Raw genomic sequence first — 15,631 nt, forward strand, 5'->3', positions numbered from 1 at the left:
CTGTGTTTTCCCTATGGATAAGTGCCAGGCACTCTAGGATTACAAAAGCAAGAATGAAGGCATCTGGGTGAATGAGCAGTATTCACCACTTACAATATAAGAGCAAGTGACCTGACTGACATGTACCCCTTTTTCAGGTACATGAAATGGAGTGCAGACTATAAGTTCTGATAAGATTAAGAGTTTTTATTTGCTCTTCAATGATTTTCGTATTGACACGGATAAAAGGATAGAAAATATGATTATCAAGTTTTTGGATGATATGAAATGGGGCAGCCAGATGGTGAAACATGGTAGGTGATAGAAGTAGAAGGTATCAGGATTAATATAAGGATTGAGTGAAGGAAGTAACAACATGGTCTGGAGAAGAAAAGGCTTAGAACTCAAGATAACTTTCCTAAAGTATCTGAAGGGCTATAACAGAAATGAGATTTGTTCTATATGATCCTAGAAAGGATAAATAGGAGCGAACAGCAAAAAGATGCAGAGGGGAAGATTTAGCCTTGTTAAAGGGAAACCTCCCAACTACCAGTTGCCCAAGATAGAACATTGAAAAGCAGTGAATCATCCATAATAGAGGTCTTTAAGGTGAAGCTGAATAGACACTCACTAGGGATGTTGTAGAGGGAATTTCTGCTTGAATATGTGTTGAACTTGATGACGTTTTCCTTTCAACATAGAAATTCTATGACTAAAAAAGGCTCCTGTATTTGGCAATAAAGAATTGATTGGAAACTTGTAAAGAGAAGCCAGATTGCAAAAGTAGGGAGAAGGGCAAGGAATAAGTATTTATTGAGCACCTACTATGTCCTAGGCACAGTGCTAAGTGCTAAACAAGTATCACCTAACTTGATCCAGGTATCCAAAGTAGTGAGGCAGTGGAGGAAGTGGCTACGTAATGATCTTTTGAGAAATTTAGCAGATGCCAGAAAGGAGAGACATAAGATTTTCACTAGTCTCCTTCTATAATCTTTTAACTTTAGAGATTGTTTTCTTTTTTCTTCACTACAAGACTCAGCAAAGACTGAAATATTAGAAATAGCAAACTGTTGTAATTGCCACTGTCATTCAACCAGTCCTTATTGTGTGCATTGCACTGTCCTAGGTAATTGGATACACAGAATACTTAAAGAATATGCCTCCACTGTCTAATATTCTAAGACAGAGACATTACAGAAACACATGGAGCAGAACTGCAATAGTAATATACCCACACACAATATGGAAATTTAGCCAGATACTAAAAACAAGAACTTATCTGAAAAAACCTATAGCCCTTAGGTCCATACTATGTGTTTTGTGGTTGATCAGCAAATGTTGACTTCAGGACTTCATTTTCCTGAGGAAAATGTTGTCATTTTCCACATAAAAATAATTGACTAAGGAGAAAATACAAAGACACATATGATTTTGCAGACATGTTGAAATAAATCCATTTCTGCCATTCAGCCCCTGAATCAGTCTGCTATAATTCAGCTGTGATTTCATTTTACTAACAAGAGAACTGCACTTTACAAATGATTTTGCTTATTTAATATATAAAGTCCTTCCAGAACTAACTCCCCACCCTCACACACAGTCATATTTTTAACTCCTGGACTCATTTATGAATGCTAATGGGAAATGATAGTAATATTTTATCTTAAAACAATTTTATGATTTTTCTTGAACTTGAAACATTATCCCAGTTTAATACATAAAAGATATAGAATATTTTAATTTTAACAATGCCCTAAATCTTTTTCATTTACCTTTATGTTAAATGACTGGCTCTACTTTGTTTTCCGTTATCTTCCAAATGCCTCAAGATTTTTTTTTCATGTTAGTCATATTTTTCACTGCCAGCCAGAGCTTTGGATTTCACTTTTAACACCTTTGATAATAAAATAAACTATGTTGTGCTTTATAATGATGCTCAGCAGTAACAGTGTTTAATAATTTCCACAAGCAGATGCATTTTGTTAATGAATATGTCACTTCCATTAATTTATTCCACCATCTAATTTGGAATTTAATTTCTTAATTTGCTTCAAATTAGAACTAAAATTGATATTCATCTAGTGATTAGTTCAAACATTTTTTGTTCTGTTTGTTTATAATGGGGGAGGAGAATCTATACTGGAAGAAAATGGAAAAAGACAGCTATAATTATGCACACAATGCTTTTATAATTAGAAAAATGTCAGAAGAATGTAAGCTTCTTGATGGAAGGGACTCTTTCCACTTCTGTCTTTGTCTCCCCATTGCTTAGAACAGTGTCTTCTCCATATTAGTTGATTAATGAATGCTTATTGGGCCAAATCAGCATGTATATTAATAATATATTCAAAGAAAAACAGGTTCACAACTTGTTGGTTATACTGAAGTAGGGATTCCTTTTTGGGTGTAGATTAGATTAAATTAGATTTCTTCTAATATCACTTTAAAGTCTGACATTTATATTCAATAAGGCTATGATATAATTTTGATTAGCCCTTCCAGAAAGTCAATTTGACAAAAATTTATTAATTCCTTTTATATGTAAGACAGTCGAATTGTCATTGAGGATACAGAAAGAAAAATTGAAACAATTTCTGTTCTCAGTGGTCTTATAGTCTCCTAGAAGGACGTGAAGTATAGTGAGGTAAATATAATACAATGTGGGGAGTAAATTGAACAAAGAATAGATAAGATGAAGTTTTCTAGGCAAGTCTAATGAGAAAGAAAGAACCAGCAACCTAGAGAAAGCTAACGTGTCAACTGAATTGAGCCTTGTAGACAGATTGGAATTTTCAGAGCTAGAGATAAGGACAAGTATAGCGTTGCCATGAGGACAGATTTTGTGAATGCATAAAGGTAGAGGATGAAATGACAAGTTCAGAGAATAGTTGGTAGATCAGTTTTACAAGAACATGGAATGCATCAAGGAGATTTGTGTTTATAAAAGTAGGACTAGAAATGGATAGAGTACAAGCCCCAGAGTCAGAAGGACCTGAATTCAAATTCAGTCTAAGACACTTGCTAGCTGTGTGATTCTGGATAAGTCACAACCCCAATTGCCTAAGAAAGGAGGAAAGAAAGAATTAAGGGAAGGAAGGAAGGAGGAAAGAAAGAAAGAAGGGAAGGAAGGAAGGAAGGAAGGAAGGAAGGAAGGAAGGAAGGAAAAAAATGAAGCAAGGAAGAAAACTAGAAAAACATTGAATCCAAATTGCAGTGAGTCTTCTCTTTTTTTCCTAGAACCAAAAAATGAGAAACTGAAGATTTTTGAGCAACAGAGTGACATGATCAGATCTGTGTCTTAGTAAAAGTGTTATCAAAATTGTGTAAAGAATGAATTGGAGGGGTGGATAGGTGGTGCAGTGAATAAAGCACTAACCCTGGAGTCAGGAGGACCTGAGTTCAAATCTGGCCTCAGACACTTAACATTTACTAGCCATGTGACCTTGGGCAAGTCACATAACCCTAATTGCCCTGCCCTCCCCTCCAAAATAAAAACAAACAAAAAAAAAGAATGAATTGGAGCAGAAACTCGAGGCACTGAAACCAATTAAATGCTATCAGGTGTTCCCAGTATTGTTATCAACATCTTTGAAGGCATTGTTAAATTGAGGGCAAATGTGGTCAAATGGGTAGAAATTGCTTCTTGTTCAAGATATATGCTACTGTTCCTCTATGGCTTCTATAGCCTGAAAGGTCCCTCATTGGACATTTGCCAGTTTTCCTTCTAAGTCAATGTCAGTGTATTCAGAAGGAAAGACTGAGTTTTCAGCATGTAGCACCTTACTAAGAGTAGAAGCAACAATATACCACCCACAGCACCCTATTCAGAATAGAAATAACATACCACGACCTTCACTACAGAAGCCTAAAAATTGATGTTCTTCTACAACTTTATACTTCCTGGGGTAGAGTTGTATTTCATTTTCTGAAACAAGAAAAGAGCCATTTACTGTGTAAAATGACAGGCAAGGATAACTTTTTTTTAATGTGTAGAAGCCCTTTGAGTGCTATGTCTTAAGAGTATGAAAACCCCAGTCTATTGTTTTTGGCACTAAAAGACAAAAATCAAACAATTCTTTGAAAATTCTAACTAATCATTTTTAAATGGTGTTTTGCTGAGAAAGAAGCAGATATTTAAGTCCAACAACAGAAGAAATTGGTCATAAGAGTTATTTTTCCTATTTTACAGACAGTAAAAAGGATTCATGGTGAGCTAGAGAGAGGTTAAGTGACTTGCTCAGTGTCATAAAACAAGCTGAAGATGTAGCTGAGAGAGCCATTGACGTCTCCTGACTCCTAGCATTTTTCTCTAGTCCCTAAACCTGATGCTTTATTTGTAGTCTTTCTTCTCTGTCTCATAAGCATTTTCCAACTATGGTATGCCTTTTTCAGTGACAAAAAGGCAGAATCATTTTCCTTATCTGTGAAATGCCCAGCTGTCCCTCTCCCCCTGCCAACTACCTGCTTGTACACATTCCACCTGTTTCTTCAGTGAAAATAGTCTTTTTCCATATCTTCCAAGACTATTTTCCCATGTCTGTCACTGACTAATCTCAAAATCAGTGAATGATGAACCTGCTCCAAGGCTTAGTTTAAATTTTAATTGTCGGGGTGGCTAGGTGGCTCAGTGAGTAAAGAGCCAGCCCCAGAGTTGGGAGGACATGAGTTTGGTTCCAGCCTCAGACACTAAACACAAAAAACACACAAAAAGTGCAACCTTGGACAAGTTACTTAACCCCAATTGCCCTCCAAAAGGCAAAAAAAAATATTTTTTTAATTGTCACTGATTCCTTCCACCCATATTCTTCTCCTAAAGATACCGGATCATGTAGGTGATTATATTCACACATATTCTCAGAATCCACATCTATCTAGGATGACCAACATACATTGGATGGAGGAAGCAAATTTGGTAAATTCACCCCAACTGACTTTGCTGATGACAAAGCAGTATTTTATTACATGACAGAACGGCTCCCTTTACCTTTGTTGTTCTTCAGTCATTTTTCAGACATGTCCAACACTTTGGACTCCATTTGGTGTTTTCTTGGCAAAGATACTGGAGGGGTTTTCCATTTCCTTCTCCAGTTCACTTTATAGATGAGGAAACTGAAGCAAACAGGGTTAAATGACTTGACCAGGGTCACACAGCTAGCAAGTATCTGAAGCCAGCTTTGAACTCAGGAAAATAAATCTTCATGACTCCAGGGCCAGCACTTTAATCTGCTGCACCACCTAGCTGCTTCTATGCCCTGTGCCTGCCTTTCATCAATGTTGATGACAAATATGTTTGGGAAAGTGGATAAAATGATTTCCAGCTATCCTTGATAATTAATAAAGCTGATAGACTTTGTCTTAGGAAGTAGTCTCATGTGATCTCTGAACTCTGTGAAAAAAAATAGTATTTTTAAAGTTACATGCCTTCAAGATGATGCCTACTTCCTACTCTATTTACAATGTTCAAGCCAAGTCACAGCCCACTGCACCTTTCCTGCTACCAGGTGTTCCTAGCAATAGCAAGACAGCCGTGTTGCTAATAGGGTTTATTATTCACAGTATAAGAATGAGAAAATGCACCCAGCTAATCGACCTTACTGTGCACTGGCAACTGCCTTCTGTCAGCCTCTGAATCACCTAGGAAGTTTCTTCCCTGATGTCAAATAGTGAAAGTGTAATAATTAACTCCTTAATAACCTACTTTGGATCAATAAGGTGTACTTCAAAATCGGAACATTTTTATACACCAGAAATTTAATACTCGAAATAATAAGCAGACTGATTTAAGAATAAAGAATTATACACAGCCAAAAGGAAAAAAAAATCTTAATAAAGATTGCTGTTTCAGGCTACTATGTCCCTTCTCCCCACCTTACCTCTCCAAGTATAGTCTCAAAAAAGTAATTACAGAAAGTTCCCTAATCTCTCCTAAACACCAGTTCTGAATTACTGTTTGCCTGCTGGGAACCTCCAATTGCATGTCTGTTAGATTTCTCAAAATCAGCATGGCCTAAACAGAAATCTTTGTGTTTTTCCCAAATCCTCTAACTCCAGCAGGGTGCTATTAAAAGCTCTACCATTCTTCCCTTTACTTCACAAACTTGGAGTAGCTTTGACTCTTCATTCCCCCACCTTCTCTTTCTCAAATCCAATAAGTTGCCACAGTATTAGCAATTTTCCCTCCAAACACCTCTCACCTGCCCTTTCTTCTCCAGTCTCACAGCTTCTACCTTACATTAGACTCTTAGCAACTCATCCTGGTACTACTGCAGTATCTTCTATATTGTTTCCCTTGGGGTCAGTCTCTCTTCTTCCCAATCCATCCACCCTACCTACAGTTATCATGATGATATTCCTAAAACAAAGATAACCTCCCTACTAAAAAATCTTTGGTAGTTCCCTATTTCCTCTACAATAAAACACAAAATTGCCAACTAAGTATTTAAAACTCTACAAAGTATGGTACTTCCTTAATTTTCCCATCTTATTTTATATTACCACCTTTCTCATACTCTCTATTCCAATCATGTTGGCTTATGAGCTCTTTTCTGAAAATGACATCCAATCTGCAATTCTCCATTTCCCAAAAGACACCTTATCTTTCCATGGGTGATCCACTATGGCTGTAATACCTATTCTTTTCTTGTCTGCCTCTTAGAAACTCTGCCTGTCTTCAAAGCATAAACCAGGTGACATCTCCTACATGAAGGTTTTCCTGATGCTCCCCGTCTTTACTCTCTCTCTCTCTCTCTCTCTCTCTCTGTATTTCTCTCATCACATTATTTTGCATTTACTTGGAGAGTGCATGTTCTACCCTACCAGTAGAATTAAAGTTTGAGTACTGTTTACTTTTTGCCTTCTTTTCTCCAGATCCTAGCCCAGTGCTTTGCACATAGCACTTATTGCTTGTCAAAGTTAAAATTGAATTTGAATGTTATTTTTAAAAGTATTTCCAAAAATGGAAGGTCAAAATGCACAAAACTGTTGTAAAAGGCCCCAGGAATCAAACTTTGAAATTCTTTCAGAAAGAGATAATCATACATTCACTTAAGAGTCTAACATGTTGATGTATAAATGTGTGATTGACTCATTTTAGAAGGTAAGCAATGGAAGTAGCAGTTACCAAAGGTGAGTTCCATTCTCGCATCTCCTCTTCCTTGCTGCATAACCTTGTGAAGGTCCCCTAGCCTTTCTAAAATTCCACTTTTTTTTTCTTCAACAATGATATCTTTCCTTTTCCTTTATTAAAAGAAGCTATGAGTTGAATCTACTGTAAAGTGATTGGGGATTCTTATGGGTGACAACAATATATAAAAATCATTATAGATACAGTACTTTATAAACTATAAAGCCTCTTATATACATGATCTAATGTCATTGCATAAAATAATATTATTACTTAGCTTTAGAAAATTCTCTATATAAAATATTCTATATTTATACTTCCCAATGGAAATGATATTATTTTTACCAAGAAGAGAAGAAACTTTCTCCATCCTAATTAATACATAGCTTTGCAATGAGATGTCAAGGAAATGCTAATGAATGCCATTTAAGCTTCTTAGAAAGAAGATATTATAAAAGATGGGAGTGCCATTATTTAAGCCAAGGATGAGCAGCAACAATCCCAGGGTAAGAAATACTTCCCTATTTTATTTTTTAAAATACTGTTTAATGTTTGAATATTCTCTAACAGTAAGTTAATGTTGTTCCTGGTTGTGTGATTACCTACACTGTTATTTTGATTTAGTCCAGAGTTTTATTACTAATACAGTAATTAAGTAATAAAATTTAGCTTCTTCCCCTCCATCCCACAGCTTGATCATTCTTTATATTGAGAAAATAATGCAGAGAGGACTTTTTTGCCTGTCAAATTGATGATTCACTTTCAGATAGAAGCAGTTGGAACATGGAAGATATTAGGGGGAATGAGGGAGACTTTAAGCCCTTGTACATTCTGTAAAACATGGCAAAGAGAGAAGTGGTATTATCAATAATAATGAAAATAAATTCAGTGTATAATTAAACCACACTCCTCCCCAAAGTCTCCCAAAGTGTTTTGGGGTCAGTTTGATTCACACTTTATATTATAATTTGGAATTAGAGACCTGGCTCCAGTGTTGGAGAATAGCATTTGGGATATAGCATACATCTTTTATCCACTTTTGCTCTGATTTCCCCAATTTCTATGGACTCAACCATTTTCTCTAGGCAAGGAAATTCTAAATCTTCATATCTAGCCCTCATCTTTCCCCTGAACTCTCATGTCTTCATGTGACCACTTGACATTTCTATCTGGATGTCCTGTGGCAACTCAAATTCACCCTGTCTAGTACTGAACTCAGCTTTCTCCTTGAACCTGCTCTTTCTTCCAATTTCTCAGTTTCTTTTGAGGGCACTACCATTCTTATAATCTCATAAGATAAAAATACCCCCCTTTTTTGCTTTCAGTAATACTTATAAAAGCCATACCCAATCCCTTGTACAGTTGTTTTGATCCCTTCTCCTCACCCAAGTCCAATTCCCCATTCTCTCACCTGGGCTATTGCCATATCCTGTGACTGCATCATATTGTATCCAGTTTCTCCCTTTTCTAATCCTTCATAATCCTCTATAAAGCTGCAAAGCCATATTCTTTTTTTCCATTTATTTACTTTTAGTTTACAACATTCAATTCCATAAGTTTTTGAGTTCCAAAATTTGTTGCCCCCTCTCCTCCGCCATGACAGCATGCAATGTGATATGGGTTCTACATGTATCTTCACATTAAACATTAGTCAAGTTATAAAGAAGAATTATAAACAGTAGAATGAATAACGAGAAAGAAGAAATGAAATGAAATGAAAAAGAGAGACAGCAAGTAGTTTTTTTCAATCTGAATTCAAATTCTGTAGTTCTTTCTCTGGATGAGGATAGCTCTTTTCATCATGAATCCTTTGGAGTTGTCTTATGACCTCACATTGCTGAGAAAATCTAAGTCTATCAAAGTCAGTCATCACAGATACGATGTGTCTGTAATTGTGTACAATGATCTTCTGGTTCTGCTCCCCTCAATCAGCATAATTTCACATAAGTCTTTCCAGATTATTATGAAGTCCATCTGCTCCTCATTTCTTATAGCACAATAGTATTCCATTATATTCATATGCCATAACTTGTTTAGCCATTCCCTGCAAAAGAATATTCTTACAGCACAATTTTGATCATATTTCTCCCTTGCTCACAAAGCTTCAATGGCTTCCTATTCCTGTTAGGAGGGAAAAAGTTGTATTTAGCAGTTAACATTTGGAGGCCATGAAACTTTGCATCAGGTAAATCCCATGTAATCATCAATGTGTGGAAGCATCCCTAGAATCCAGTGTTGGGAGGTCTCTATCAAAGCAAGCCAGAGTGCTGGTTTCTCTGTTTTCCCACCATAAGATGGAGTCTAGCATGTCTCCGCAGCATCAGGCTCTCCTTAAGGCCCATGGTAATTTGGTAATGCATTTGGTTTTGCTTATCCAGCCTTTGTTCCAGGATTTTCTCCCAGGTGTCCAAATTGTTAGGTATGATTCTGTTTTTCCTGTTCAAATATGGGCCTACATCAGTCATTTATTAACATTTGTTAAGCACCTATTATATGCCAGGAGTCAATGAAGTGGCACAGTGGGTGAAATTCTGGGCCTGAGGTCAGGAAGACTCATCTTCCCGAGTTCAGATCTGGCCTCAGATACTTATTAGCTGTGTGGCCTTGGAAAAGTCACTTAATGTTGTTTGCTTCAGTTTCCTCACCTATAAAATGAGATGGAGAAGAAAATGGGAAATATTTCTAATATATTTGCCGAGAAAACCTCAAATGAAGTCACAAATAGTTGGATGTGATTGAACAAAATGGACAATAAATATACCGAGCTAAAGTCACTAGGAATACAAAGACGAGGTATTCTTTGACCTCAAGTAGTTTATATTCTGCTGTAGGGATATAGCATGTTCACAGATAGATAAAAAACAAAGTAAATGTGAACAATTTTAAGAGACTGTACTAACAGCTGGGAAAATCTGGAATTGCCTCTTCAAGGAGGAGGCATTTGTGCTGAGACTAAAAGATTCTGGTTCCTGGAGACAAAAGTGAAGAGGGAAAATATTTTGGGCATGTGAGAGAGAGTCTGTAGAAAGACAGAATATATAAAAAAAGATGGAATGACCTACATGAGGGATAGTAAATGGGCCAGTTTGAGTTAAATTGTTAGTAGACACAACGGGTAGCCAGTTGAAAAAGGTGAGCTCATACTAGATTGAGAAGGGTTTCAAATGCCAAACAGAAGATGTAGAATTTTTTTTCCTAGGAATAATAAAGGACCACTTAAGCTTCTTGAGAAGAGGAATGAGATAGTCATGTGCTTATTTTAGGAATTTTAATCTGGCATCAGTGTGAAGGGTGAATTGGAGTGGGAAGATGCCAGTTAGAATGGTAATGTTTTGCCTGAGAAGAGACCCAATCAGGGACTGGAACTGAATGGTTATATTGTTAAGTAAAATGTTAAGTATAGAATAAGGGAAGAATTTGAAAGATGATTAGTAAGAAGAACCAACAATACTTGAAAGCTCTTAGGGTACAAATGTGACATGTTGGATAAAAGAATTGACAACTATTACAAGATATTGAACCAAAGTGATTGGAAGAATGGTAGAGATCTCAATACTCAGGGAATTTAGAAAGGAGGTTATAGGTAGAGGGAATGAAAATAATCCACTTTTGACATGTCAAATTTCATATATATGATACTTTTCTTGAAGATGTCAACCAAACACTTGGAAAAATAGGACAGGAAATCAGTATTGTCTACCCAAAGTCTGTCCAAGACTTATATAAATGTCAATAAATAAAATAGAACTGAAGAAAACATTTTAATATCAAATATGTAAATGAGCACCATACTAGGTGAATTTTGTGAAGGTGCTTATAGTTAACATTCTTCTAATCAAGGAGCATTGTTCAGGAATCCTTTGAAAAACAATTGTGCCATTTATTGTTATATACATTATCCATTGGTACATTTAATTTGCATTTTGGAAATGTAGTGTTATTCTTGAACTGATTAGCTTATTTCTCAACTTGTCCTACAAACATTGGTAGTTACCATGAATGTCATTCCTATTACTCTGTATAAGGAATAAGTATAGGGATTGGATCTGTAAATTGATTTGTGTAGGATCCTTCCAAATGAGGAACTCCCTTCTACCAAAGTAAGTCTATACCTTCTTAGTAATTTATAATCTCTTAGAACTATTCAGGACATTGCAAATTTAAATAATTTGCCTAGGGTCACACAGCTAGTATGTGCCAAAGACAGGACTTGAATTTACTTCTTGGTTCCAAGGCTAGCTTTATGTCCATCATGCCTTGTTGTCCTTCGTTACTCTCTCATGTTTTCCATTTTGTACCCTAAGCTTTCTTATCACCCATTCCTTAGAGGATTCAAATCACTTTTTCAATTCCATTTTGGTTCTTCAGTGCTGTGTGCTTGTATGTGGGTATGTGCATATATATGTATGTATGTATGCATGCATTCATGCATGCATGTATGTATCTATCTTTCTATTGTATAGCGCCTGAGAGCTTGTGCATTGCACATAAGAGACTTCTTAAATGTTTGGGAATAGGTATATGTTTTTGCCAAGTTTAACTGAAATGATTGAGATTGTGATATTCTGGAAAAAGTGTTGCATTTGACTTTGGGAACACTGGATTTCAATTCTTACTTTGGGACTTCCTGGCAGAACGAAAATGGGTCAATCATTGAATCATAGGATTCACAGCAGGAGAGCATGTTTTTCTGTAATCTCAAGATGTATTAAAAAATGGAACTTTATTTGTACCATAACAGCCAGTCATGTCTTCCTCCAGTCTTCTGCTGAATTTCCAGTCCCAGAGAGGAAATGACATTCTAGGCCTGCAAAATGAATTTAGGTCACTTGCACTTCAGGCCAGCCTCAGTAATTTGTCCACAAAGCTGACTCATTGTCTGATTTCAGTGAGAAAGTGCTGACTTTATTTACTAAGTGAAAATTGTATCTCCAGGACTAAAAGCCTTGTAAAAGAATCTGAAAACACATACTTGACTCTAAGTTGCAGGCATTTCCTGGTATGAGATCCCTGGCCTTTCTATCTAGTCCCCAGTCCTTTCTATCATCTATGGTACTATAGCTCCCTGAAGGGCAAGATTATTGTTAGCAAATAGAATGTAAGTTTCTTAGCAGTAAAGACCACTTCACTCCTGATATTTGTATCACCAGTGCCCAGCATAAAGACTGATAGAGAGTAGGTATTTAATGAATGATTATGAATTATGGCAGCAACACTGTTGAAAAAAAACAGTATTGAAAATCATACTCTAGAGCATAAGGGGATGGTTTGATGTGCTCATTGCTATCATAGAAAATCCTGCACATTCCAACTAATAACTGTTTTTTAATTTACCCTAGGAATCCTGAGTTTAGGTATTTTTTTAAATAAAATTCTTTATTAACTTCTAGTTTACATCATTTATACCCGCAAGGTTTTGAGTTACAAATTTTCTCCCTGTTTTTCCACTACCCACAACCCCAAAACAGCAATCCCATGGGATATCCCCTCCTCCAATCTGCTGTCTCCCATATCTTCCCCCATACCCCTTCCAAATTTCCAGTAGGGCATGGTGGATCTCTATGCCCCAGAACCTGTATATCTTATTTCCCATTTACATGTAAAATAATATTGATAATAGTGTATATATATATATATATATATATTAAACATTTGGTTTTAAAACTTTGAATTCCAGATTCATTCCCTTCCTCCCTTGTCACCCACCCATACTGGGAAGATGAGCGATTCAATATAGGTTGTATATGTATAGCTATGCAAAACATTTCCATAGTAGATATATTGTAAAAGACTGACTATATTTCCCTCCCTCTTGTCCCACCTCCCACTTTTTCTATTCTCTACTTCGATCCTGTCTTTTTTCAAAAGTGGGTGCTTCCAATTCCCTTCCCACCCACAGCCTGCCCTACCTTTCATCATCCCCCCTCTCATCCCCTCCCCCCCTACTCTCCTGTAGAATGAGATACTGTATTTAGTGTGTATGTCATTCCCTCCCTTAGCCAAATTCAATGAGAATAAAGTTGACCCATTCCCTTTTTTTTTAAAGCAATTGGGCTTAAGTAACATGTTCAAGGTTACATGGTCAGGTGTTTCTGGGTGGGTACTAAGTATCAGAGCCCAGATTCGATCCCAGGTCATCTTGACTCTGGGGATGATGCTCTTACTTGCTGTGCTACCTGGCCGCCCCAACCCATTCCCTTTTGACTTCCTGTTCATCCTCACCTTTTTAACCATTTTCCCTTACCTCTTCTTTATGAGTTAGTATACTCCAATCTTTCTCTCCCTATCTCTTCTCATTATATCCCTCTCTCACCTCTTAATTTCGCCTCTTAAGTATCATCCCTTCCCATTAAACTGGTACTGTGACCTCTATCTATTTAAACCTGTACACATATATACATACATTCACATTTTATATACCCATATAGACATATATGTGTGTGTGTGTGAGTGTGTGTATACACATTTCTATTCCCTTCAATTATTCTTATACTGAGAAAAGTTTAATAAGTTGCAATGATCATTTTTCCATGTAGGAATGTAAAACATTCAACTTTGCTAAGTTCCTTATGATTTCTTTTCCCTGTTTACCTTCTCATGCTTCTCTTGCTTCTTGTATCTGAATGTCAAATTTTCTATTTAATTCTGTTTTTTTCATCAAAAATGCTTGAAAGTCCTCTATTCCACTGAATTACCATATTTTGCCCTGAAACATGATACTCAGTTTTGCCAGGTTGGTGATTCTTGGTTTTAATACCAGTTTCTTTGCTCTCTGGAAAGTCATATTCCAAGCCCTTTGATCCCTCAGTGTAGAAGCTGCCAGATCCTGTGTTATCCTGATTGTGTTTCCACAGTATTCAAATTGTTTCTTCTTGGCTGCTTGTAATATTTTCTCCTTGATCTGGGAATTCTGGAACATGGCTATAATATTCTTAGGAGGTTTCTTTTTGGGACCTTTTTCAGGAGGTGATTAGTGGATTCTTTCAACCTGTATTTTGCCCTCTGCTTCTAAAACATCAGGGCAATTTTCCTTGAGAATTTCTTGAAGGATGATTTCTAGGTTCTTTTTATGATCATGGATTTCTGGTAGTGCAATAATTTTTAAATTATCTCTCCTGGATCTATTTTCCAGGTCAGTGGTTTTCCCAATAATATATTTCACATAGCCTTCTATTTTTTCATTTGTTTGGATCTTTTTAATAGTATCTTGATTTCTCATAAAGTCACTAGCTTCCATTTGCTCCAATCTAATTCTGAAGGAATGATTATCTTCATTGAGCTTTTGAAATTCTTTGCCCATCTGGCAAAGGCAGCTTTGTAAGGCATTTCTCTCCTCATTGCCTTTTTAAACCTCTTTTCCCATCTGGATTAGTCTATTTTTAAGGTGTTATTTTCTTCAGTCAGGTTGTTAACTCTCATTTTATAATTTTCTTGCATCATTCTCATTTCTCTTCCCAATTTTTCTTCCACTTCTCTTATTTGGTTTTCAAAATCCTTTTTAAGCTCCTCTATGGCCTGTAACCTGCTCATATTTTTCTTGGAAGCTTTTGGTGCAGGAGTTGTTACTTCACTGTCTTCCTCATTCCATGCTTTGATCCTTTTTGTCCCTAAAATAGGAGTCAAATTTTGGATTCTTCTATTTGCTTTGCTTCCCTTTTTTACTCTTGTTGCCACTCAATTACTTGACTTACTCTGCTACCAGACAGGGGAGCTTCATCCCAAATGCTGGGATTTTCTCACCTGCTGAAGGTCTTAGTTAGGTGCCCTCTCTGAAGCCTCCACACACTCAGGCAAGGTGGTCACACACTGCAGGACCTCTACCCTAGACCACAATCCAGATCCAAGCAGGTTAAAGCAAAAACAATTATCCCTCAGACTGATTGCTTGGTCCCCCTACAGTCTGCAGTCCAGGAGCTGAAGTTGCCATGTAGCAGCAGATGCATGGCCTCTGTGCCTCAGCTACTTCTCCGTCCAGGAGATAAAGGCTTACACACTCCCAAACTGCTGGATTCCAAAGTCCACACTGCACTGAACTCTCACTTTGTCCTTAGCATCTATGTGTTGATAATTCTGGAAACCACCACAGCTGCTGGTGATCTAAAGTCCCTCCAGCCAGTGGCTGGTTAGGGCCGCCCTGGGGCTAAAACCTCCGAGGCAGCAAGGGGCTGGGGTTGCTCCCAGAATGCTGTGTTGGCTGCTCTCTGGATGTCCTCATTGGGAGGTTAGGGTCTCTGTGTTATTTTGTGGGTTCTGTAGCTCCAAAGTTTGTTTAGATTCACCTTTTATGTGAATTGGAGGTGGTAGGAGCCGGAGCCCAGCAGCAGTTTTGTTTGTACTCCACCATCTTGACTCTGCACCCCGAATGTAGGTCTTCTGAGAAAGTGTATGGTTTTAGAATCAAGTAAATCTAAATGGGACTTCTTATTTTATGAACAAGAAATAAAGAAGTTTGGGATGCCTTATTTTTCCTCTATGATCATCTATCCAAATTTTTCAAAACTGAAGAAACCGCCATTTAAAAGACCAGAA

Source organism: Petaurus breviceps, unplaced genomic scaffold (genome assembly GCF_028583685.1).
Source record: "Petaurus breviceps papuanus isolate PSGF00001 unplaced genomic scaffold, PetGlider_PUasm1.0 42, whole genome shotgun sequence".
Taxonomy (NCBI): Eukaryota; Metazoa; Chordata; class Mammalia; order Diprotodontia; family Petauridae; genus Petaurus; species Petaurus breviceps.